Source organism: Branchiostoma floridae, chromosome 11 (genome assembly GCF_000003815.2).
Source record: "Branchiostoma floridae strain S238N-H82 chromosome 11, Bfl_VNyyK, whole genome shotgun sequence".
In the NCBI taxonomy this organism is placed as follows: domain Eukaryota; kingdom Metazoa; phylum Chordata; class Leptocardii; order Amphioxiformes; family Branchiostomatidae; genus Branchiostoma; species Branchiostoma floridae.
The window spans coordinates 2422209-2446356 of record NC_049989.1 but is presented as its reverse complement, the minus strand read 5'-3'; the positions used below and the strand labels follow the sequence as shown (position 1 = coordinate 2446356).

The following is a 24148-nucleotide window of genomic DNA, read 5'->3' as shown; positions in this document are numbered from 1 at the left end:
GTGCGGTGGTTAGGCGGAGAGGTTGGTGTTGATACAGCCTCTCATTTATAATAACAGCCGGACGTAAACGGTAAAGTCAAGAGGGCGTTCGTTCGTCCGTTAGTAAGTTAGTTCGGTTCGTTCAGACCTTTGTAGTGCCATTTGGTACACAGTTCACTCGCTGTTTCTGTAGCAGGGTATATTTTCTACAGAGAGTGGTTGTTAAATAGATGTTCCCGCTTAACGGAACTCATCTTACATCCCTTCCGAAAGGCGGATGCTGCTCCGACTGTGATGTCCTGATCCAGGGTTGAACCGGAGTCTCTCAGCACGTTACCAGCTACAGGAGCGCAAATGTGAGGCTGCTACCAGTTGAACCACAGGGACATCCCCACAAGCGGAAAATGGGAACTTTACATGGATGAGAAATAGAGGTAGGTTGCCATGGACTTACATCTTCAACTTCGATTGCTGTTGTTAATGCTTTACGGGAGTATTTCTGTCATTTCCGTGCACATCCTTGCTGATTCCATGTCTCTCCTGACTGTATGGATCATGTGTATGACATTGACACAGCCCGTGTGCGTTTTTGGATTGATTATTTCCAGTCGCAAGGTGCAGGTTTTGCTCGCTAAGCATTTCATGGTGCGTTACACCCACTCCATAAGCCTGTGAATTTCGCGCGATTGCCGCAGCGAAGCGGAGCTGCATCAGAATTCATACTCCCTCAGCAGTGCTGCGATAATATCGTAAGGCATGATCTTTCAGCGCCCGTAAATGTAATAAGTAGACTTATTTGTACACTGCACCTTGTCATGTAGAATATTCCTAAGCTGTCTGAGTTGAGACCGTCATTATAAGGTGAACCAAGGACGTGGGTGAATTAACCAGCCATCAACGAATGATTTTCAAAGTTCTCACTCAGCCTTACGCATTTATACGATCCCATCTCATGCCTGGAATCATTTCTATATAGAACCAAACGATAAGTAAGTAAGAGGGCTAAGGTAAATCTACCATAGCTAGAGTCGGCAGATTCGTTGACACATGAAGATGATGTTGGTGTTGTCAACAACCTCATGAAATGAGGAGATTCTTTGTCGCTACTGCAGCTAGCCGTATTTTCTATTCGGCCTTCACCCTAGCTTTCCAGCAATTTCGGTTATCGTACGATCGCAACCTGAATACTTATGTATTTATAGTCTTATATTGGGAATGAACACTTCAAAAGGTGTTCCTGATGATTCACCATGGCAATATTCAATTTGGTAATATGCCAGGACATCATCAAGCACCGTGGCAATTGCCATATATGGCCATGGAAAACGTTTCCCGGAAAACACACAGGAGTTCCATTATGTCCGAGTACATTGTACTTCTTGGAACTTGGACCAATGAGCCCCTTGCCTTGCCTTGTCTCTACCAGACTCCATCGATCGCTGGAAAATGGCAGAAAATGGCCAGATAGACTTGTTACACGTCAGAGGAGTTAGCCGCCTGAAAGTACAGGTGTCTGTATGCCGCAACTGTTGGAGAGTTGGAGAGTTGGAATCAGAATCAGTAGGTCCTGAGTTCGATACTCGCCATGCCACTGCCCCCATGACGGTGGATCGACGGCTAATCTGTCAAAGGGTGCCCAGAAACACCTACGGATTTGGTACTGCCAGTGTGTCAGCATCTGCACACTTGCCATTTAGACCCGTGATTTTTTTTAAAGTACAGGTTTTATTTTTCCAGCGACCAGTGGGATCTGAGAGAGAGATTGCCCTCCGCCATGCTGATGCTTTATTTTTAACGCAATCGGACCTGGAATGCCGAGAAGCAGCTTCGAGCTAACGTATTCTTTACGGGTGAAATACATTAATCACCACGGGTTGTGTTTTAAGACCTAGCTTCAAGCTTCCTGTACTTATCTCTAATTACACTGTGAAATGTCAGTATGCTACGCACAGGTGGCTGACAGAAAAATTAATGTAAAGGAGAGAAATCGTATCTGGGGACCTGGGTGGTGAACAGTTTCCATAAGTAACTTAAATATCGAGCCAAACTACATGCGATACAGCGCTAGCATTAAGGAATATGAGGTTACGCAGGTCAAGAGACATATATTTCTTAGAAATGAGTCCAGGGGCTTCCCCGTGTACATGTACATGTACCTCCGTTATGACATGGTATTGTTTTCGGTGTAGGTATCATCTGTTTAGCCTCTAGTTTAGCTCGGTGTGTGTTTACGTTCGTTCCCACAGCCCTTGTTGATCGAAGGTTGCTCTAAGGACAATTATCATAACTTTCTGCCGGCTGGTCTTCTCGAGTCAAACTGACTTAACCCCCCTTTCCATTAGGACGGCGCTCTCGCCGCGCTCTCTCTGTGACCTAGAATTTGACAGATCGCTCAACGAATTGTATAGAAAGGAAACTAATCTTTTTACACTTTCTGCGTTTTGTTGTATTCTCGGTCAAACTTTTTCATTTCGTATGATATACCTAGTATGAAAGCGAAGGTTACACATACCCTATTTAGGGCGCAGTGAGAGCGCAGCGCGATCGCCGTCAAGTGGAAATGGGGCCTAAGGGAGAACTTGAAGAGGGAGAGTTGATGGACAAACACCTCGAGCACAACGCTTCGACTCTTTGTTTCCATTTTCCTATTCCTGGATAAGGTTCTGTTATCACAGAATACTTAGTATCCTCCTTGGCGCCGATGGATCGTTACCTCTTGTACTGCTATAAAAAGAACCTCGTTATTATGCACATTATGTTCGCTTGATGTTGTATATGTATAAATAGTACACATCATCGGTGAAAGATTTTTTCTGACAGACTAAGGCCACTGAAATGGAATGTAATTGCGCTATATAGGTATCTAAAGTGAAACAAATTTAACTAGAAAGGGACCATTTGCAATCACATGCATAATGTTAACACAATGGTCTAGCCTAACAAACTACTCTTCTGTTTCCGCATGAAGTTTATCTGTGATGGTTAATAGCAAAGTGAAGATTTTGAATGTCTGAAGTGACTTTGACATACCTGGCCGAAGATATTGCATAAGTATTGAAGGCTGTGTCATATATATGGCGACCAGCCCTTCCAGCTTTGTCCTGCTACTTGCTACATAATGTAATCGAACACCACAGGCCCTGCTACTTTACCAGTAACCATGGTAACAACCAGAGCGTCCAGATCATTGACCTTATTTTTGTGATTCTCTTTCGTAAAAGTAAAACATAAAACCCACATTTTTAAACTTCTAATTATAGCATTTTGCTATTATAAGAACGTCAGGTACAAATGAAGAAACCTAATAAACAGACAGCCACGGTTCTTAAGAAAAGTATTGTAGTTTCTTATCAATACTTCATCCAAAAATAGGAGGGCACGTCGCATGTGCGTTTGAAGCTGCCAAACCTGAACAGAGCGTGTGTGGCAGCTCCACTCGTTACACGTCCCAATCAAAGACCATGCACGGAGGAAGATCAAAGGAGCACAGTTCACGTGTCGTGTTTTTATGGTTGCCAAAATAGGTGCCGTTAACGGTAGTGATGGAGAGTTGCCTTCAGCCCATTAGGTACTGCATCATCAATCATAACATCATTACAAAGGCTTCGGCAATCAATGCTAATTCTCCCACTGACGTTTTCTGGATACCCGTTGTTGGAGAAACGCATTGCTATTGATTTGTATCATCAGCCTTACAGGAAACATGCAGTGTTTGCCATCAGCTTAAGGTGGGCTCACACGTGCATATAAATTCAAGTCCGTATGAGGTCCGTATGAAATTCATAGCCCCTACCAGGCTCCACAGGTCACTGTAGAAATAGTAGAAATTAGACAAATATAGATGTATAACATGTTACAGGAGGTATCTGGCCAAGGAGTATGGCTTGTGACCAGCGAATTCCTCTGGTATGTTATCTGGATATATTTATCCAAGTTCCAGTTTTCCAGCAACCTGGAGTCTGGTAGAGGCTAATACATCCATACGGATTTTAATGCATACGCACCTGGATGGTGTATGAAACGTCTGGCCGTTTCTTAAATCATGTCCAATTTCTTGAGTAACTGCTTTTTGGCGTATCTTATTACCTGGATGTCCTTCATCGACGTAAGTATCATATATCTTTTATATGCCAATTATTGATTATTATACGTTTGCATTAATTATGTTAATTGGGTCCGCATTTGCATAATAGGTATCTGTTAATGCTTCGCCAGCCATTGATTACATATGTTATCTATATGAAAGTTCTATCCTGGAAGACACTGAATTTTTGGAATTTCCTCATCAATTATGCAAATTGAGTCTTAATCCATTCGTTGTGTACATGACAGGCTGATAATAGTAAACTACATGAATACACACACCCAGGCACACATATACACCTGCATATGCTATGAGAGAACTATCGACTAGTGAAGAGTGTGGGGAAATTACCGACTATTCGCTGTTGCAAGGTGCTTAAAGCACAGCATGGGGCCTGTACGTGCCAAGAGTACCAACCAGTTTATTCTTTTGTATCCACAGACAAGATTGGAATATGAAAGGATACAAAGGATAATGTATTAGAGCTTCTATGTATGATTTGAATTTTTACAGCAAATAGGCAGAATCACTATATATATATATATATATATATATATGTGTATATATCATATATATATTATCTTGTGTTCTTTAGATGATTCCTGCATTGACACTTCGTTTTTTTTTTACTAGATAGGAATGTGAAAGGATGCCAAGGATGATGTATTAGAGCTATGTATAGTTTTAATTTTCATAGGAAATAAGCAGAATCATTATATATCATTCCCTTGTGTTCGAACTTCGTTTTTTTTGGGGGGGGGCTAGATAGGAATATGGAAGGATACCAAGGATGATGTATTAGAGCTTCTATGTATGATTTAAATTTTTATAGAAAATAGGTAGAACCGCGGAATGGAAACATGTTATTTTTCTGTTCCGTTTTCTTCCTGTTCTTCTAGTCCCTAAAAACGGGGTTGATGACCTGGACGGTTGTCACCATGACAACTAAAAGTAGGATACACCCTGGTTGGGCTGGTCACTAAAAACGTATGAATGTGATTTAGTAAGAACAAACAGAGCAGTAGGCTGTTAGGCTAGACCATAGGATGATAAATCTTTCAAATGTTAGTTACCTTTCTGTTGTTTATTCATGGTTGACTCATTCTTTCACGATTTTACCTATCACGTAATTATTTCGCATGTTCATGATACGGAAACTCTACATGATTTTAACGAGCTGGATTTTTAACGATCTAGACAGCCTGTTGGCCAAAATAATGTCAATCCTTCTGACCTTTCACAAGCAATTACATGTAACTTGTTTGGCCTAACACGGGCTTTTTTGTAAGCTAGGCGGAGATTGAGTACCTGCAGCGAACTTAATTGTCCTGGCGATAATGAAAAATAGAAAACACCAACTTAAGGCCGCATTTTGACAGCTTCGGGCTTAATATTTTTAACGCCGCCCGGGGATTTTTACGATGAATCTACCCACGGCAAGGATATAGACTCCGGATGAATCCACCACATACTGGGAAATAGATTACTTAGACCAGGATTTCAATTTGTTGCTATCAGAGTATAGTCTATCATTAAACGAGATTGACAATCGATTCGGCAGCCTACGATAATCATCTACACAGGCTATCACATGCTGCAATAACGAACTCTACCGTCTGAAATAAATTGAAATTTTAGAACGTCTCAATGTCATCCTTTTAATATCAAGAATATAGTTGAACGTGTGGTATATTTCACAACTAATGTCACTTTTTCCCGTGCACAAGAATTGTCTACCTTGAAAGATTATGGCCTTTCAAAATAGCCTTTAGAGTTATGTTCCTGCATACAAAAGCTACAAAAAAATGACGAAGGTAAAACAAAATGCACTGCGAACTAAACGGTGATGTGTAAGATAAGATTTCTTAGCTGTTGTTTTTAGATGCGTTAGCTTTAACATCAATAATCCTCACATTTAAGCTTGAGAGCGACAGTAGATACAGAACTCACCAGGCTAGCGATAGGAGTAACGACATGTGTATTGCAGTGATGATGATATGGGTAGAGCACGAAAATATACTTCACTTCAAGAAAAACCATTTGTCATACTTTAAAATGATGTTGATAAAACTTCTTAGCTGTGGTTTTAAGATGTATTAGGTTTGACATCAATGATCCTAAAATCTAGGCTTGTGAGCGACAGTAAAACGCACTAGGCTTGGAGTGACGACATCTAGAGCACGAAAATATAGTTCACTTGAAGAAAACTCTTTTGTCATACTCATTTCATAAAGAACTCTGACGAAACCATTTTAAAATGTTGTTGAGATCTTTCAGCACTTCTCTTTGCTGCATGTAGAAGTGGTGGACCCATGTGACGCGACAGGCTGTCTTGATGGGTTTACTGGGTGTCTAGTGGTCTCTGGAGGACTTTCCAATCACGGGCGCACGCGGGGCTCTTGACCTTGTACGCCCTTTGTCCTTTGACACCGGCGCTAACCCGGCGTCACGACCGGCCATTTTCGTTTATTTCGGAGAATATCGCCTTTTGAAACCGAACCGACGCACGCGGGGCGCCGCAGATTCTGAGGGAATTTTCCAACAAAAGGTGATGCCATTCGGACTTAACAGGTGTCCTTCAACGTTCTTTCGGCAACGGGATATCCTCCAGGTTGGCGTGTGGCTTATGTCACCGTCTCGGCGCGTCGGCGGCGCACGGTTTCTCTACGCGCTTTCCTGGCGTGATTCCCGCCGTATCCGCTGATCCGTCTGCGGTGACGTCATGGCAGAGGTAGGTGCCTCTCTAGTGCTCGACCTTGACGGGACTAAACCGCAGTCTATTTTTCACAAGACTCACATAGAGCTGACACATCCAGGTCTAAACCGTTCTGGCATTTTCAACCTGCTGGCGCACGCAGTGGGCAATCTTAACCACTCATCCCGCTCCGAACCATGGTTTCTATTTTGAGGAGAGATGATAAGCAGTCAGTCGCGTTTTGCGGCGAAGCGCTGACATTGGCTTTCATTTTCACGGAGAGAGATAACCACCGCAGCGGCTCAGACGCCGCATTGATCACTGTGGGTTTGGCACGGGTTCAGCTGGGCTGGGATCTTTTTTGTATTGCTGTATCTTTTATCAATCACGCGTCAAGTACATGATTCAATCGTTTTAGTTACGTCTTTGTGTCATTTTATAGCTATCAACGTTTACTATTTTTGGCCTGATTCCTTGTCCTTTTGAATGTCCGTCATAGACTGCAACATCAACTAAATCTAAGTCGTTTTGTATTTAACCACCTTGAAGTAGCGTTTCTAACCACGATCATATAACGTGGGTATTCTATAACAAACAGTATATCTATTACTAACTTGTTTTGGAGAATGACAGACGACACTGTATTGAAGGCTATCTTGGTAATTTATCTAACTCCACCCCGTCAGCAAGATAAGGAACACGATTTCATTTTGCAGGGTTGAGAACTTGAAAGCAAAAACAAATCGTTCCTTTTCCCAACATACGGCGTTACATACAACTCACTGATCAAAACACGTACGGGAAAATTGGGCGCTGCGCGTTTCTTCTGCAATCTGAATATTCATAACACCATCATCGTAAGCCTTTGATTTTACGTTTGAAATCCCAGGGTCGCCTTGCCATGATTGTTTGGCCATGCCGACTTCACAAGACATTTGAAATTCAGTCAGCTTCCCTCAATTTCTATAACAGAATTTCTCTCCGTTGAAAAAGGAAAATGAAGAGGAAGATTTTCAAACAGAAACAGTCAACGGTATCCAATAACGTTATGCCGGCACGTGGTATACTGAAATCTGATCACAGATCGTGATTATTCTAGCCATTTCTATCAAATAAAAAGCATGCTTCATCTCATTAAAACCATTTACTTTCGTCCGATGATTTCGTTATCCATCCGTACTGTGACTTTAGTGACTCGAAGAGTGAACAAGAAAAAAATGTACCGTTAAAGGCCGTACATCCAATTGTTCTCCATCAACCAAATGGTAGCGACTGTAAAGCAAAACCAGCAGACCTTCCTATCTACATAACACATTCCTCACTCCTCTTTTTATTGACGACGTCCTTTCTTATCTTAAAGACACAGGTATACTCTGTTATCACAGGGCGCCGCCGAGTGATTTATTTTACAGCGGGAGCGGCCGTGGCGTGTCCAAGGTATAGAATAGCGCCTATAAGACATGCACGGCGCGTGCTGTAATCTGTTTTGACCGATATTTGCAAGCATCATAGACGTGATTATGGTGCTATAAAGCAGAGACGCGTGCGATGGGACCTGAATTTTAAACAGGAGCGTTCCTAATGTGCGGGCCCGGTTACATAGGTCGTACGATCGTCGTACGATAGACATGCACGGCGCGTGCTGTAATCTGTTTTGACCGATATTTGCAAGCATCATAGACGCAATTATGGTGCTATAAAGCAAAGACGCGTGCGACGGGCCCTGCATTTTAAACAGGAGCGTTCCTAAGGGTGAACTCTCACTGCACTCGGGGCACCGGTGCGGCACTGCGGAGTTCGTAGATGACTCAACAAATTTCAGAGATAAAGAACGAGTTTTCTTACGTTTTATGTGTATTTTTTTGTCTTTTGAGTCATACTTTTGGGTATTACGCAATATCTTAATTATTAAAAGTCGCGGAAATAACACAACAGTGCCGCAATGAACGAACCCCGCAGTGCCGCATCAGTGCCCCAAGTGCAGAGAGAGTCCACCTTGACGGTGTGGCACCGGTTACATAGGTCTCACGATGTTCGTACGATAGACATGCAGAACGCGTACTGTAATCTGTAAAAAAGCATTATAGACGTAATTATGATGCTATATAAAGCATTGCGCCTAGGACGGGACCTGCATTTTAAACATGTTGTATAGGCCCGGTTACATAGGTCGCACGAATGCCATACGATCGTGTTTTGCAATATTCGGCTTTTTTTTGTTTTTATATTATTAGATCTTTGCCACAGGCTGGTTCTCTTTCAGCCTGCTTGAAAAATTCTACATCACAATCGTACGACGACCTACCACGATTGTGACAGTCCCTTTTCGACCGCCTATCGTGGAGTACTAATGAACTTAAACACTTCGCGATTTTCTAGTTAACCCAGATTTTGCACCGAATTCTTAGGAGTTAATCAAGTCAATAGTCTTTAACGATATCTACATTCAATCCAAGGCGATCAATAGCTATTTCATCATCGGGAAGTCGAGAACTACTGATATGCACACCAGCTAAATCTGTATTCCGTCCTAAAGCTGTACAAACTTGGCGTAAAGAATGAAGATCGGCAGATGTGTTAGGATCCCTACGTGAAGATAACATAAAATATAAGGATATGTCAAAATGGTTTAGAAAAAAAGAGCCTTAAGGTATACACGGGATGCTATCCAAAGTATCGGCTTTGTTATAGGAAACGCTAGCACATTTCTTGGACATCTATTTGCCTGGTAAAATGATAAGCTCGCCGGAGCTGACCGGATAGCCACACCGGAGGCCAGAAGCTTTGCGGCTTGTTTGTGTACGTGTTACTCGTACCACAGAATCCTATCGCTAATAGGTTTTCACTTACGTACCTTCCAACGTCCAAGCATACCCCCACCCCCCACCCCCCATCCAAATAAGGTCGGCAACCTCGTTGACAAACTCCCAACCTCAGATGACATTTGTTGACGACTAAATCCCAATTCAAGCAAAGTCTAAAACAGGTCGGGATGCCATGGCCGGCTATGTGTCACATGGGCTTTTTGTTGTTGTACACGTCGTAGTGCCTAGTGCATGAAACATGGGACAGCAAGTTTCCCTTCAGTATTAGGGTATATTCTAACAGAGAGTGGTTGCTCTTCCAATTTAACGTGCTTGAGGCACCTCCTCGAACACACGGAAGCGCCATTTTACGTCCCTGCCCAAAGACTGGTGCAGCCTCAACCGAGTTGCCTTCAATGTTCCGTTCAACAAAAATGATCACGACCTTAGAACCGATTGTGTGGATGATACGTATATATAGGTGATACATTTGTATACACTTGTTTGTATATATGTATGGTTGAAATAGACCTTTCGAAAGTCGCCGTACTTTTGTTGTCTTAATCAAGATTTCTCTCTTTCTCTCTGTTTATGGTTTATAAGTTTATTGCAAATTCTTGCCCGAGGGCTAATTGCAGGCGACAAAAGAAAAAAGACAGACAAATAATATTAAGCACTAAAACAGTATACTAGTCTTACTTAAAAATGCAATTTATTGGGTTTGACTTCTTTTTCTGAGACAGTGGAAGACGAAAGATCCCACTTTTTCTGTTATGTGTGGGTTTTGCGACGTTAATAGGAGAATAGTTTTCTTTTTGGCTGTAAACGTGGAGATATTAAGATAGAATTTGATGGCTTCTTTTAAGAGCTCTTTTCTTTCTTGATCATAGAAGGGGCAGATTGAAATAAAATGTGTTTCGTCTTCTACCATATCTAAAGTACTGTATTTACAAGTTCTTTCGCACACGGGTAACTTCTATGATCTTCTATATTCCAAACACCAACTTAGTTTGTTAGTCTTTACCCCACAGTGTCGGGGTGTATAAGAAGGGCGCTGATAGTTCAGCTGTCCCCCAGGACGTAATTGCTTTGACGTGAGTGGTGTAGCACAGGTGGTGGCGGGTTGTTGTTATCCGGTCTGTACATCTAATAAGCCGTCCGATTGGCAAGGACAGAAGGGACAATCACACCACATGTGTTCATCTTCCGCGCGCGGAGGGTACTTTTCATCTCCTACATGCATGACGTATATTGAGAAAATATTTTCGTCCTGTTTTTCCGCCTCTTTTGATCATGTGTGCAGATTCCAGACGTTCCGCGGCCTTTCTTAACTGCCGGGCATCGTTTTGTCACACCCACTTTCTACTAGAGGCTGCGACCGAGTTACGACGTTATTGCGACCGTGCTGCGACAGCGTTGCGACCGCTGAGAGTCCAAACATTTCACAGATCGCTCAACGAATTTCATAGACTGATGAAGAACGACTTTTAACGCTTTATTTGTTTTCTTTTTTTAGACCCCATTTTTAAATCTTGAATCCTGTTCAAAAGGTGAAATCAGAGGTCACTAAAATCCATTTTCGCAGTGTAGGGCCCTACCTGGCTTATCTGCATGATACAAAGGTTTTAGAATGACATTTGTGGTAAGATTTGTGGCAGACCTTAGCGCTATTTTTAGAGTGCGCGTTACGTACAGTGAACACGCTTTATCAAATGTGCAGGAAACGAAGTTGATGCTTTCCGAAGAAGTCGACCATATGGTAGACCATGAACTGAGTACTATCTGGAACGGCACATCGCATCTTCGATTTTGCAGTGCTAGTGTTGATAGATTTGTGTGGGTGATTCGTGACTGCCCCAGGTAAGAAATCCGTTCACAGTGTGTAAAGTTAAAGTGGCTTGTTTGCGCGCTGTATACTTAATACCTTTTCCTTAAGGGATTGATAGAAGCATGTTTTGCTGAGATTCGCATCGTTCTACACATGAGGCTTTTTTCTCTGGGATATACATGGTAAAGATACAGGTACAGCCGTACAGGTAGTCCCGGAGCGTATTGATGTAGCGTGGGCAGTGGGTAGTTATCTACTGTATCTAGGCTATGGTACTGGAGGGTGGAGCCCATCCCTTCTCAACACTCTGTCACGAGTCACATCCGACTATTACACCAAAGATAGGACAAGGACACGATAGAACAGGGTGAGGGACGGAGACGTGAATCGATACCATCTCTTTCCGCACACGGACACCTTGATGGCCTACGGGCGGGGCTCTGTCTGGGTCTGGATATATGTCATTATCTACTGCACACGTGGGGCGACACCTTCAATATATCTTTTATCATGTCCTGATTCTATATTAATCCACCTAAATCAATGCTAATATACAATGCAGATCTTGTGTGGCATAAGATAGTATCATGAGCTGGGAAAGAGTTTAGCCGACAGAGAAGTTCTTCGCGGTGGCCAATTAACTCCTCTGCCGGCTAAACTCCTTCCCCAGCTTATGATGCTATTTGTTCTGGTCGCCTATTCGCCCGGATGTTAGACACGTGATCCATCCATTGTATAAATATGCAGATTAGATGCATCTCGTCACTCATCAGGCCGCCTCCAACAACGGCTGGAGCTGAAGCGACGGCTCCTCGCAAAGCAGAGAAAACTTCCCGCGGCGGCAAGATTTGCGTTTGGACGCCGCAGGGTGGTACGAGGCAACCCGAGGACTCCGGCGGCCACAGCGTGGTTACCGCCCGAGGTCGACGTTTGTTCTTTCCACGGAAGGTTTTGGTGTCGGTTTCCAGTGGTCGGTCGGTACATTTTCTGCGCTTCTCCCGTATTTTAAAATTTCTTTTCGTGTATGGTTGCGTATTTCAGAGCTTCGGAGCGACCTTTCTTGATATATTCTCTCGCCGGTTGTGATTTTCTTCTAGTACGCCTGGAATTTCTGAGTGCCGGCCGTTCGTTCTAATTTGCATTTCTATCGCCTATTCATATGTATGAGCTTCTGAGCGGCGGGGCAGGAAAGATCCTGGTGCAGAGGACGGCTGCCTTACACCTTTTTTTTTCTCGTTTTACAGTTTCTTCCCTTTTATCCTAGGCCGGATCGAGTTTAGGACGTTTTTAGTTCACGTTGGCGTTTTGGCTCCGCGTGGAGCTGAGTGATTGTTGTGTGATTTCGTGACCTTGTGTACGTTTTTTAGCAGGATCTGACAGCTACTCCAAGCAGATAGTTGGTGCCCACATGGCAAGATGGAAATTCTTTTGTCCACGCCATGTTTTTGTATCTATCCTAATCCTCTGCGAAGGAAAGCTGTGGGTGTTGGCATTCATTGCTAAGGCGCGGAGCAGAACGAGAGTTTCCAGATATTTATCTCATTTTTGGATTTTCGTGAATATTTCAGGCAGGAACAGAGGACGACGAGGGCACGATCCAGGAGTCAAGATGGCGACCCCCCTTGGTTCTTTGTTTTCCAGGATTACTTGTCACCCCTCTGGGAGAGCCTGGCGTAGCGTTCAGCCAACCCATCTGAGCTTGGAAGGCTGCGGCTGGTACGATTTGGGTGTCATTTTCCGTTTTGCGGCCAGGTAGAATTTTTTTCTTTTGCTTTCCTAGATTGAACGTCAAGGCTGTGTATGGGGTTTCCTGCTACCATTTGTTTTAGTTTGTATGTGTATGAGTGTGCACCTGTAAGGCGTGGTGACTGAGTTGTGGACACGCGTGGCCCAGACACTCCACGTAACGCGGCTCGCTCGCATGTGGGATCTGGGCGGTGTGGAAGTTGCGTATGTTTTAGACTTGTCTGTCTGGGACCGGACCTGTTGCCGGGCGCCCGTCCCTTCCCACTGTCTCATGGTTCACGTGTTGTTCATACAGGTCTGACGCTCTCCCCCTCCGACAACAGGAATGCGCGGGACACACCATCGCCCAGTTCCGGGACGCGCCACCATCAACTCGCCAGATGCACGTGCCAGATGTGCGGCCATGGTACCTGTCGGTGGCACAAGCAACAGCAGCAGAGAGGAGTCAAGACACGCCAGGAACCTGTTAGGTTGTGATGTTTTGTTGTAAACCTTGTTTCTTTTACGGTTTAAAGTTGTTGAAAACAGATACCGGGGAATCCGAGGAGGTGGCCTCAGGGCGCAGCACTCTGAGGAACAGCAGTTTTTGAGGATCAGGCTTGGCCGGCGCTCCGGTCCCTAACACCGCCCAGCCCGTCAGCTCATCCAACTTCACCGGCAGCTCAAGGAACGGACTGTGAGTCTTTTTTGCTTCCTTGTTAGGCAGTTTTTCCCCCTTTCCTCTTTTGATTTTTGAAATGTCGTTTTCCAGTGCGACGGGGTGCCGCGGAATGCTGGATTGTTCGGAATTACTCGAGTAACCCTGTTTAGCCTGACGTCCTTGTGATTAACAAGTCGATTTATCCGCTCGTTTCTTACGTCTTTCCATTGCGGGATTTCGAGAAAGTGTAAGATGGTGTATCTTTTCTCAGTACGATGGGATATTCATTCAGTGCGACGGGGTGCCGCGGAAAGCTGAATGATCCGAAAAGTATGTAGTTGTTTTTTAGCCGGTGTGGCACTTCCAGCGCGAAGGGTTTCCGCGGGAAGCTGGGTGATCCGAAAAAAAAAAAAAAAAAAATTGTGCACGTTTCTCTCGTGACACACTGTGACGACATCCAGTGCGAAGGGGTTCCGCGGAAAGCTGGAGGATCCGAGAAGTATTGTACGTTTTTTCCTACTTTTGTGACTTAATCCAGTGCGATGGGTTTCCGCGGAAGGCTGGATGACTTGTTAGGCGGAAACGCGTAAGGTCCTGGGCCGGACTGAGGCCTGGCGTGTGCGCGGGAAACGGACTTAGAGGACAGAAGTGAGCAGCATGACGTGCGTTTGTGCACAAATGATTTTGTATCGCACAGCGCTGATTTACCACATGCAGTGCAGAGCACGGTTCAGTTATGTTTGGTTTTCTCCTCATGGTTTGACCGATGTGTAAGATTAGAGTGGGTAGATTAGCGTTGGGTAAACGAGAGTGAATACTTAGGAATGTGTGGTTTTACGTAGTGATAAAGTCTAGAGAAGGGCAAGATATAGTGAGGGTGACAAGTCGAGAGGAATAAGAAAGGGATAAGATGAGTAAGGGGAGAAGAAAGGTGAAAGAGCGAAGATAAGGATGGGAAGTTGAGAGAGGGACAAGATAGGAGATGATTTGATAGAGTGAACAGGAAAAGGAGTGAGAAGATATCTTAGGAGAGTGTCTTCGGAGGAAGATATTAGGTGACAGGAAAGGAAAGGCTCTGAAGCCAGAGAGGGCAAAGGCGGAAGACGACGATTCCCCATCACTTTATAACGGAGGGCGGATAGATGACCAGGACAAATAGGATACTATTTGTTCTGGTCGCCTATTCGCCCGGATGTTAGACACGTGATCCATCCATTGTATAAATATGCAGATTAGATGCATCTCGTCACTCATCAGGCCGCCCTCCGACCACGTCTGGAGCCTGAAGCGACCCACCCACCCAGCCCTCGGTAAGTTTTTCTGCTTTGCGCGGAATTAGACGCCCGCTTGTAGGCGGTCGTCTCAGCGCATAGGTGACTTTAGGCTCCAGACGACGATTCCCCATCACTTTATAACGGAGGGCGGATAGATGACCAGGACAAATAGGATACTATTTTATGCCACGCAAGATCTGCATTGGAGATTAGGTCAATACATTTATAAGGCCATGCAAAAAAAAAGAAATTGTACCATTCCTAAATGATATTTGACAAATATGATATTGCAAGAGAGCATAGAAATACTCAATCTGATGTATGGAATGGTTTCCTTTATCAATCACCGTAGATTCCACTCGATATAGTAACAGTACTCTCCAAGCAGAGGTTAGGCCTCCGACTGTTTTTCAAAGCGTTTTTTTAGTCGTCTCTTTTTTGTATTGTATCTTGTATTGTCAAACTCTACTTCAAGAAGCAATACAAAATTAAAAGCCCGGTAGAAACGAGACTAACGTTAAAAAAACAGCCAGAGTCTAACCTCAGCTTGGAGAGTATAGTAACAGTACAGTTCCATTATAGACACTGTACTAGAGCGCGACTGATCTTTCAGAGCATCGCCAGGCGATTTATTTGAGCCGTCCTGCACGTCAGAGCGCCATGGCATCAGACAGCATTGGGCCCTCGGGGTGTTTTTTAGCGCTCGTGCGCACTTGGCCGCTACATTTACGTCAAGTGCGTCACCATTGCATAAGACTTTAATGGCACAGTCAATCGCGTGTGAGAAAAGTGACGACCGTGCGTTTGTTCGGACTATAGTAAGTATCACCTATAGCTAGTGGCACCTGAGACAGCAAGTTTCACAGGGAGGGGTTGCTTGCTCTGCTCCTTTAGGGCTGCGTCACATTTCCAAATCATCGCGCGTGAGAAAAGTTCTAGCGCTTCCCCTTTAACGAGTTCTCTCTAAGGCCTACGTCACATTTGCAAACCGGTGCCCGGCCGGGCAGCTTTCAGGAACGAGAAGTATGACATAAAAGACACCAAACTACACAAGACGTAAAGAGAATAGTCGTGGTGATTATTTTTGTATATTTGTACGTATACAATTCTATTTTCAGTTTCCACAAACAGTCCGGCCTGGTCCCGGTTTGGAAGTGTGACATAGTATAGTTTAGTTCCAATCCGTTCGTTCAGTAGCCTGGGTACCATCCGGATAGTATTTCGCTCCAGGGTTTATTCTCTTCGCCAAGAAGAGTATGAGATTGCTGACTTGGGTCTGTATGTAGGTCAACACCATATAACTCGAGAAATTGTGGATGGAACTTTGTGATTTTTGGTAGGTGTGTAGCGGTTGTCGAAAGGAATGCCAAGTTTGAAAACGGTTTACCTGGCGTTTTCCTACGGTACTGCAGTGAGCTTGGTATGTTTTTTGCGGTTTGTTTTGGGCAGCATAAGTCAAAATCTAGCTGGGCGATTTTCACGAAACTTGGTAGGTGTGTAGCGGTTTTAGAGAGGAAGGTCAAGTGCGAAAATGGTTTACCTGGCTCTTACCTACGGTGCTGTAGCGGGATTTGTATGTAAGTGCGTTTGTCTGTATGCAAGATAACTCGAGAACCCTTGAATGGATCCTGATTATATTTGTTAGGTGGATGGGGGTTAGGAAAACGAAGGTCAAGTTCGATAATGGGCACCCTAGTGGCTGCCTAAGGTACTGCAGCAAAACTTTTAATTTTGACACTTCGTGTTCTGGACATGCTGTGGTCATGATTTTTGAGTGGTAGATAGCCCTTGGAACAGAGAGTAACTGCTGTGAGTTTGGACCCCCTAGCGGCTTTTTGGGAACTGCAGACACCGATTTCCGTTCAAACTTTGGACGAGGATAACTCGAGAACGTGTAAACGGATCATCAGGATTTTCAGTATGTAGATAGAATGAGTGATGACTTATACAATGTAATACTAATTATGCAAATCAGTAGCTAATTTGCATAATTAATGAGGAAAGTTCATAAATCCATTATAACAGCATATAACTCAAGAAGCTGTGTATGGATTTTCATGATATTTAGTATTTAAGTAGCGGTTGCGGAAAGGAAGGTTGTGTTCGAAAATAGTTGACGTAGCATTTTCCGTTAGGACGGTAGCGGGCCGAGTGTGTGCGTCCGTTTGTTTGTGGAATGCATAACTCGAGAAGCCTTGAAAAAATCCTGATAATATTTGGTAGGTGGGTAGGGGTCAGGAAAACGAAGATAATATATATGATAGTGGCCCCCCTAGCGGCTTCCTAAGGTACTGCAGCAAAACTTATTAACAGAAATAAACTGTGCTCTATATATCTCTTGACCTATATCTATGGACACAGCTGTTATACAGATGTTTTGCTGGAGCTGGACGCCCTTACACTGGGGACAAAGTCTTTGACAAGCGTGAAATTCTGATCGACCAGGGATGCTACCAGGTCATCTGTCAGGTCACAGTCTGGTTTTTGGTAATATCTGTGTGTTTGTGAGGAACATAGTTCATGCAGTCATTTGCTATTTAGTAATATAAGAACAAGACCTTAAAGTCTTGAATAAAGACATGATTATTTGGCGAAGAGATGGGTTCGTTGAACTCTAGTTATAAACTATAAACAGTCACTTCTAGCTCTGACATTCATTATACACTATTGTTATTCACTATTGGTTAACTTTGTCTTGTCTAAGCTTGCTGTCCTCCATCTGATGTCTTCCTCAAACTACAGAATCCCGCTATCTCACCAAAAACACCTTGCCGAACCGTTCTATTTAAAACCCAGTCTAGCACGGCCCGGTCGACGGAGATTGCCGTAAAGTGGCTTCTTTAGACTTCCGAGCTGATCCGGCAATCGCGTAGAAAATCTGCTCATCCCTTCAACAGCTTTTAATCCTCCCAGAGTTTTAAATCCCCCAAGGCGTACTCAACATTCAATACTGATACAACTCAGAGGTAATAGAAGCTTTTAAGGACTTAAAAACTGCGACACGTTGGCGGTGTATTATTAAGACAGCGTTTCGCCAGGGCGACCATCCCCGTTATTCATAACTGTATCATTAGTAGGCAGAACGCAGTACTTCATTTTAAGTCAGTCCTATTCTACAATGTCAGCTCGGGTCACGAATCTCAGGAATAAAAAACATACAAGAGGTTTTACAACTGCTTTTAAAGTGTATGCACGTACCATAACTACGTATACATGAAGCGGTATTTAGCGTAAGTCCTTCAATGATCCATTTTATGCTCTTGTCTCCCGTTTGCGTCAGTAACGAACGTGCGTCAGCATGTTAAGCGTTTAAGGTAAAACCGGCTTGGAAATAAAGTACACTAGACGACAAACTCGGGACAAGAGCGTGGGGTTATATTCTAGCCTTTTCGGTTAAGTCAAGAAGCTCTTGGGGCTAAGACGATCGAGGTTATGAATTAATTAGCCACGTGACTCTGGTGGGATGCAACTAGTTATGTTTATCATCACGTAAGGAAAATTTCTTCCACTTCTTTGTGATGACTGGTAAAGTAGCAGACACCCTGTAGTGTTATGTAGCAAGTGGCAGGACAGAGCTGGAGGGGCTGGTCACCAGTGCCACACCGGTGCCCCAAGTGCAGTGAGATACCACCTTTATATGTTTTGCATGTTTGTTTGGTTTATTTATGTATCCATTAGTGATACAGTATCCACGTTACTTCTTGAAATCCTGCGGAATCTCGCCGGACTGCGCCAAAGGGCGCTGGGACATATCACCAATTAATTTTGCGAATTTACGGTCACATTGACGTACGACGCATTTGCGCATGGAGCCTAAGCCGGGTTCACACGTGTGCATATATATTCAAATCCGTCTGGATTAGCCTTTACCAGTCTCCACAGGCCGCTAGAAAAATAATAGAAATAATAGAAATTGGAGAAATATAGACACATGACATGCCGAAGGAGTTAGCTGTTCGAGGAGTATGGTTGGCGACCAACTCTGTTGGCGTGTTATCTGGCTAAGTATGTTTGTCCAATTTCTATTATTATTCCAGCGACCTGTGGAACCTAGCAAAGGCTGACTTCCAAACGGACCTCATACGGACTTGAAGCGTGAATATATACGCACGTGGGAACCCACCTTTAGATGAGCACCAACGCGTTAAAGACGTATAAAGATTTTTCCATGACCAAAGGATGCTCACTAATGACATATGGCACAACATAAGTAAAACATACTGTATAAACTTGCATTTCTACATTTGGTCCTGGCTATTTGAGGTGACAGTTTGCACACATAGATCCCCGCTTGAAGACCCATTTTAACAAGGTAATTTTTCTTGCACATATTCGTTACTCCCAGGCTACAATACTTAAACCAGTACATGTTGTAGAATATGGAGGACGACGCGCCTTTTCGATGTGGGGTAACGAAAACTGCTGATGTAGCTTAGATCAATACCAACTGACCACAAAGCATGCGTAATTTCATTGGCTTCAGTGTAAATCGATACGGACCCGCCATCTGCAAGGTCACGACCAAGGAAAGGCATGGTCACGATCTATAAGCAGCTATGCATATCAACCATGTATCAGAAGTTTACCATGCATAACCAAAAAATGATAATAGAAGAAGTGGGTAAATTCGTCTTCCACTGCCTGAAAAGAAGAAGTCAAACCCAACAAAACTAGTACAACATAGTCATAGAATGTAGTTCCTAACACCATTGTACTTTTCTTTATTATATGTGTTGTGTGTACCTCCTCGGGACGGGAGTAAACTTGCAATAAACATTATGATTTAAATTAATAGGAAAATAACACATGAATAATACCACTCACAACTAAAACTTTAGTGAAAGAAAGAGTTGACTGTTCATCCCATTTCTGCTTAGGTCACATTTCCAAACCTGGGCCCGGCCGGGATGTTTTAAGAAGATTCTATGCCCATTGCTCTTTTTACGTCTTGTGCATTTTATGCTTTTATATAATTCTTTTCGCTCCCGAAAGCTACCCGGTCTGGCCCCGGTTCAGAAATGTGACCTTTGCCTTACTTAGTCAGAAAAATATTGCATTGGGAAACCTTGATAACCATATCAACACATGATAGCGATATAAAGATACTTTTGACATCACATTATCTCCAGCAAAAAGAAATCTTCTTATGATGACGAAACGAAAAACGTATCCCTCACCCACTATCTCATTTTTTTACCGAAAAGAGATTTCAGAAATCCTATTATGGCTAAAACACTGGATTATCCCGTTTTAGGTTAGAATCGGATACTTTGTCAGTTTTATAAGATTTGTATGAATGATTAAGCTTTCTGTAGATGATTCATGGACAGCACAACCTTGAAATAACATTCTCTGAACTTTCAGAATCCAACAGACCGAGCAATAATCGTCCATCCACACGTCAAAACGTGACAATTCAGTTCCGTTTGGTTTAAGGATGGGGAATTATAGGATTCTCCGGTCGGGTGCGGTGATCTTCAAAATGTGTCCGGACCACCACGTTGGTCTCTATCAAATGCCAAGGACATGTCTGACATGTTCTAAAAGAGTGACGTAATTGTTGATATTTGCTTCGAGAATACCATTTGTCTTTAAGCGTTGGGGGTTGACTCGTAGATATGCCGAATGTCAGTCTTATTAGTAGAAATCTAAGATGGATGATCTTCCCCTCATCAAGAAATAAGGTATGAAAAGCCATTGAAGTCTTTTATCAATATCCATCGAATTTCAAATCATCGTGGTCATTACTTTCTAGTCGACATCCTTTTGAAAATCAATAGGTAAGTTGCAAGTTGTCATGCCACGAAATCTTCAAAGGCATTGCCAAAATGCTTGATGAGGAATCGTATTTCAATCATAAAGAAGTGGGTATCTGACTTTCAGCAAAGCACACTTCGGGTCGCAACTCAATCGTCCATGTCTTTTTCCTTCGCTCACCTAACGTTACTGGGTGTTGACTGCAAAGTGATCGATGTTCACAACGATTTGAAGTTTGCTGGACGTTCATAAAGGGCTTTATACTCTATGGTAATGCCATGAAAGTTGAGTTGTACACCTTATTTCTTGGTGAAAGGCACAACTTATTGATCGCCTTTCGCACGTACAAGTGATAAGGCCTAGGTGACACCAAAACCTACTCAACACAGTGTCTCTTCTATCAAGTAGATATACATTTCCCTTTAGGCATTCCATTTGAATCTCAATTGCGTTCCTCTTGTTCTAGAATTACTAACCAGTACTTAAATGTCTTCTAGTGGCTGTGAATAACGCGTAGGCGAGTTATCCAAGACAGGCGTGCTATTAATGTACTCAGTTGTAACTGCAAGGGAATTCCAAATGATGATATTTGATGACAAGGCAATCCTATTCTGAAACGCTCCCTCGGCATTGTGTCTTTCAATCTTCCTTGCCCTTCCCTGCTTCTGCGAGAGCCTGCATGTCCTTCTGAAAGTCAATATAACAACAGCTATCTATGTAGCTTGCAGAGTGCTAAGTCGCCAAGTGCCCGCGGCGACATCGATCGCCAGACAGGGTTAATCACATTTACCCTTGTCTGACGGTGTTGCAACATCGAGGTCGACACTGACATACAGAGTAGGTCGGCTTCCCATTTCTCAACGCTGTCTCACGCGGTATCCGCGTCACGGGGGCCCCAAATAAGGTCATAATTATCTAATGTATACTGAGCTCTGGTTGGATGACGGTATTTCTGTGAAGCAGGTATAGAATCGAGTTCTTATTGGATGATGGCATTTCTGCGAAGCTGGTAGAGAAAGGGTCCTATCTACACCGAGCTCTTATTGGATGATGGTATTTCTGGGAAGCAGGTATAGAATCGAGTTCTTATTGGATGATGGCATTTCTGCGAAGTAAGTATAAAGAGGGTCCTATCTCCACCGAGCTCTTATTGGATGATGGTATTTCTGGGAAGCAGGCATAGAATCGAGTTCTAATTGGATGATGGTATTTCTGTGAAGCAGGTATAGAATCGAGTTCTGATTGGATGATGGCATTTCTGCGAAGCTGGTAGAGAAAGGGTCCTATCTCCACCGAGCTCTTATTGGATGATGGTATTTCTGGGAAGCAGGTATAGAATCGAGTTCTTATTGGATGATGGCATTTCTGTGAAGCTGGTAGAGAAAGGGTTCTATCTCTACCAAGCTCTTATTGGATGATGGTATTTCTGTGAAGCAGGTATAGAATCGAGTTCTGATTGGATGATGGCATTTCTGCGAAGTAAGTATAAAGAGGGTCCTATATCTATTGAGTTCTTATTGGATGATGGTATTTATGTGAAGCAGTTGTAGATAGGTTTCTATCTCTACCGAGTTCTTTTTGGTGTTATTTTATGATGGTATTTTTGGATGATGATATTTCAGCAGTGATGCAGGTGCAGAAAATGTACTATCTCTACCGAGGTTTTATCGGGTGATGGTATTTCTGTGAGACGCAGGTATACAAAAGGTTCTATCTCTACCGAGTTTTGATTGGATGATGTCATTTCTGTGAGACGAAAGGTTCCAATCAAACCATCTGTACTACCAAGCTCCTATTAAGTTGTCTTTGTCATTATCTTGATATGTGATGCAAGTATTGACCGACCAGTTTCGTAAGCTGACACGATTTCATCCTAGCTAAATATTAATTGTGTGTCAATGTTAGAATGAGCCTTTTCAGCTTGTTCATATCTCCAACGTCTTTGTGCATAGTCTTTGAACCTTGATGGAGTAAAAGATCCAAAGCTTAGGTTTGAATTTGTGATAGGAGAAAGAAAATAGGATCAGGATGCAGTGGATAGAGATGTTTATTCGCAACAGTATTTACCCGGTACTTTTAGACAAACTGTTCTTGTATCTGAAATTGACCTATACTGAAATGGGGGAAGTTCGAAGTGGTTTCACGTCCGTGATGACAAAATCGCGAATTAGAACATCGCAAAAATTTGTTCTGTCTGCCTACGTGTACCCCCTTGTTTCAAGGCAAGTGAAGTTAAAACCATCGTGAACTATCCAGTTTCTCCCCACTGCGAAATTAAATCCCCACAAAAATTTCCCATTTACAATACATGTCATCCCGTGCATAAACACATGATTTGCGGTGTGATATTGAAAAGAGAGTAAAATTCCACTTTTGCACGTGATTGTGCATATTTTCATCATTAGCATGAATTAGCATAAAGCATGAAGAAGACGTTTGCATTGCTGATGAATCCATCTTCAAAGCGGGACCCAAACCCGATGTAAACGTCCTAATGGCCGCCATGGATTAGCTTCAAACTCAACCATCAGCATTTACGACGACCAAATGGCAGGGCTGAAATTTCAGACATGGCCATGATGGTCCTATAAAGGACATAAAACAGCCTATCGAAACCTGAAACAATTTCTCAGAACGTTATCGAGTAAAATCTTTCATCGGCTGGCGAAGCCATTTTCTCCCGTTGACCTTGAACTCAACAATCTAAATCTATATGCTTTAACTATATATCTTAATGGAATATCTCTATACCGTATTATACCATATCAATCCCATTGGAGCCTTTCTTCCTTTTCTTTCTTGCATTCGTTCTCTCTTTTCATTCCGATTTTCTTTCTCCCTTTTCTTTCTTTATCTTCTGTATCTTAATGGGATATCTCTATATCATATCAATCCCGTTGGACCTTTCTATCTTTCTTTCTTGTTTGGTCCCTTCCTTTTCTCTGTCTTCTTTCTTTTTTCCCTTTTCTTTCCTTCTCCCCTTTTCTTTTTTGCGTTAATTTCTATCACCGCTTATCTTCCTTCTTTATCACCAGTGTCATATACACCGTTAAGGTCTGCGTTAGTCTTGCTATAAGCCATGGCCAACGTCAACTGCAATCGTCTCTAATCAGGGAGAAATTACCATTACGTCACCGCATTAAAACCAAATCCATAGTCCATCATTCTTCAGCAGTGGATTCGACCTTGCCACAGTCCCACCTAATGACAGTTTACCCAAAACAGCCAAGAAATCAATTAACCTTGCCAGGCGAGACATGAGAAATGCATTCTACACTTTGTCGCTATCGGAGCTGAATTTCAATGTCAATCGGATTGATCGTGCGAGATAAATTGCATTT

General features: G+C 43.1%; 1 protein-coding gene across 1 annotated transcript in view; it reads left to right on the top strand.

The window, feature by feature from the left end:
- LOC118425545 overlaps window positions 1–24148 on the top strand; it is an 88322-nt gene that overhangs the window by 11352 nt on the left and 52822 nt on the right. Inside the window, exon 2 of the mRNA XM_035834460.1 lies at window positions 253–413. The gene's annotated coding sequence lies outside the window, so the exon portion shown is untranslated. The remainder of the gene's footprint in view (window positions 1–252; window positions 414–24148) is intronic.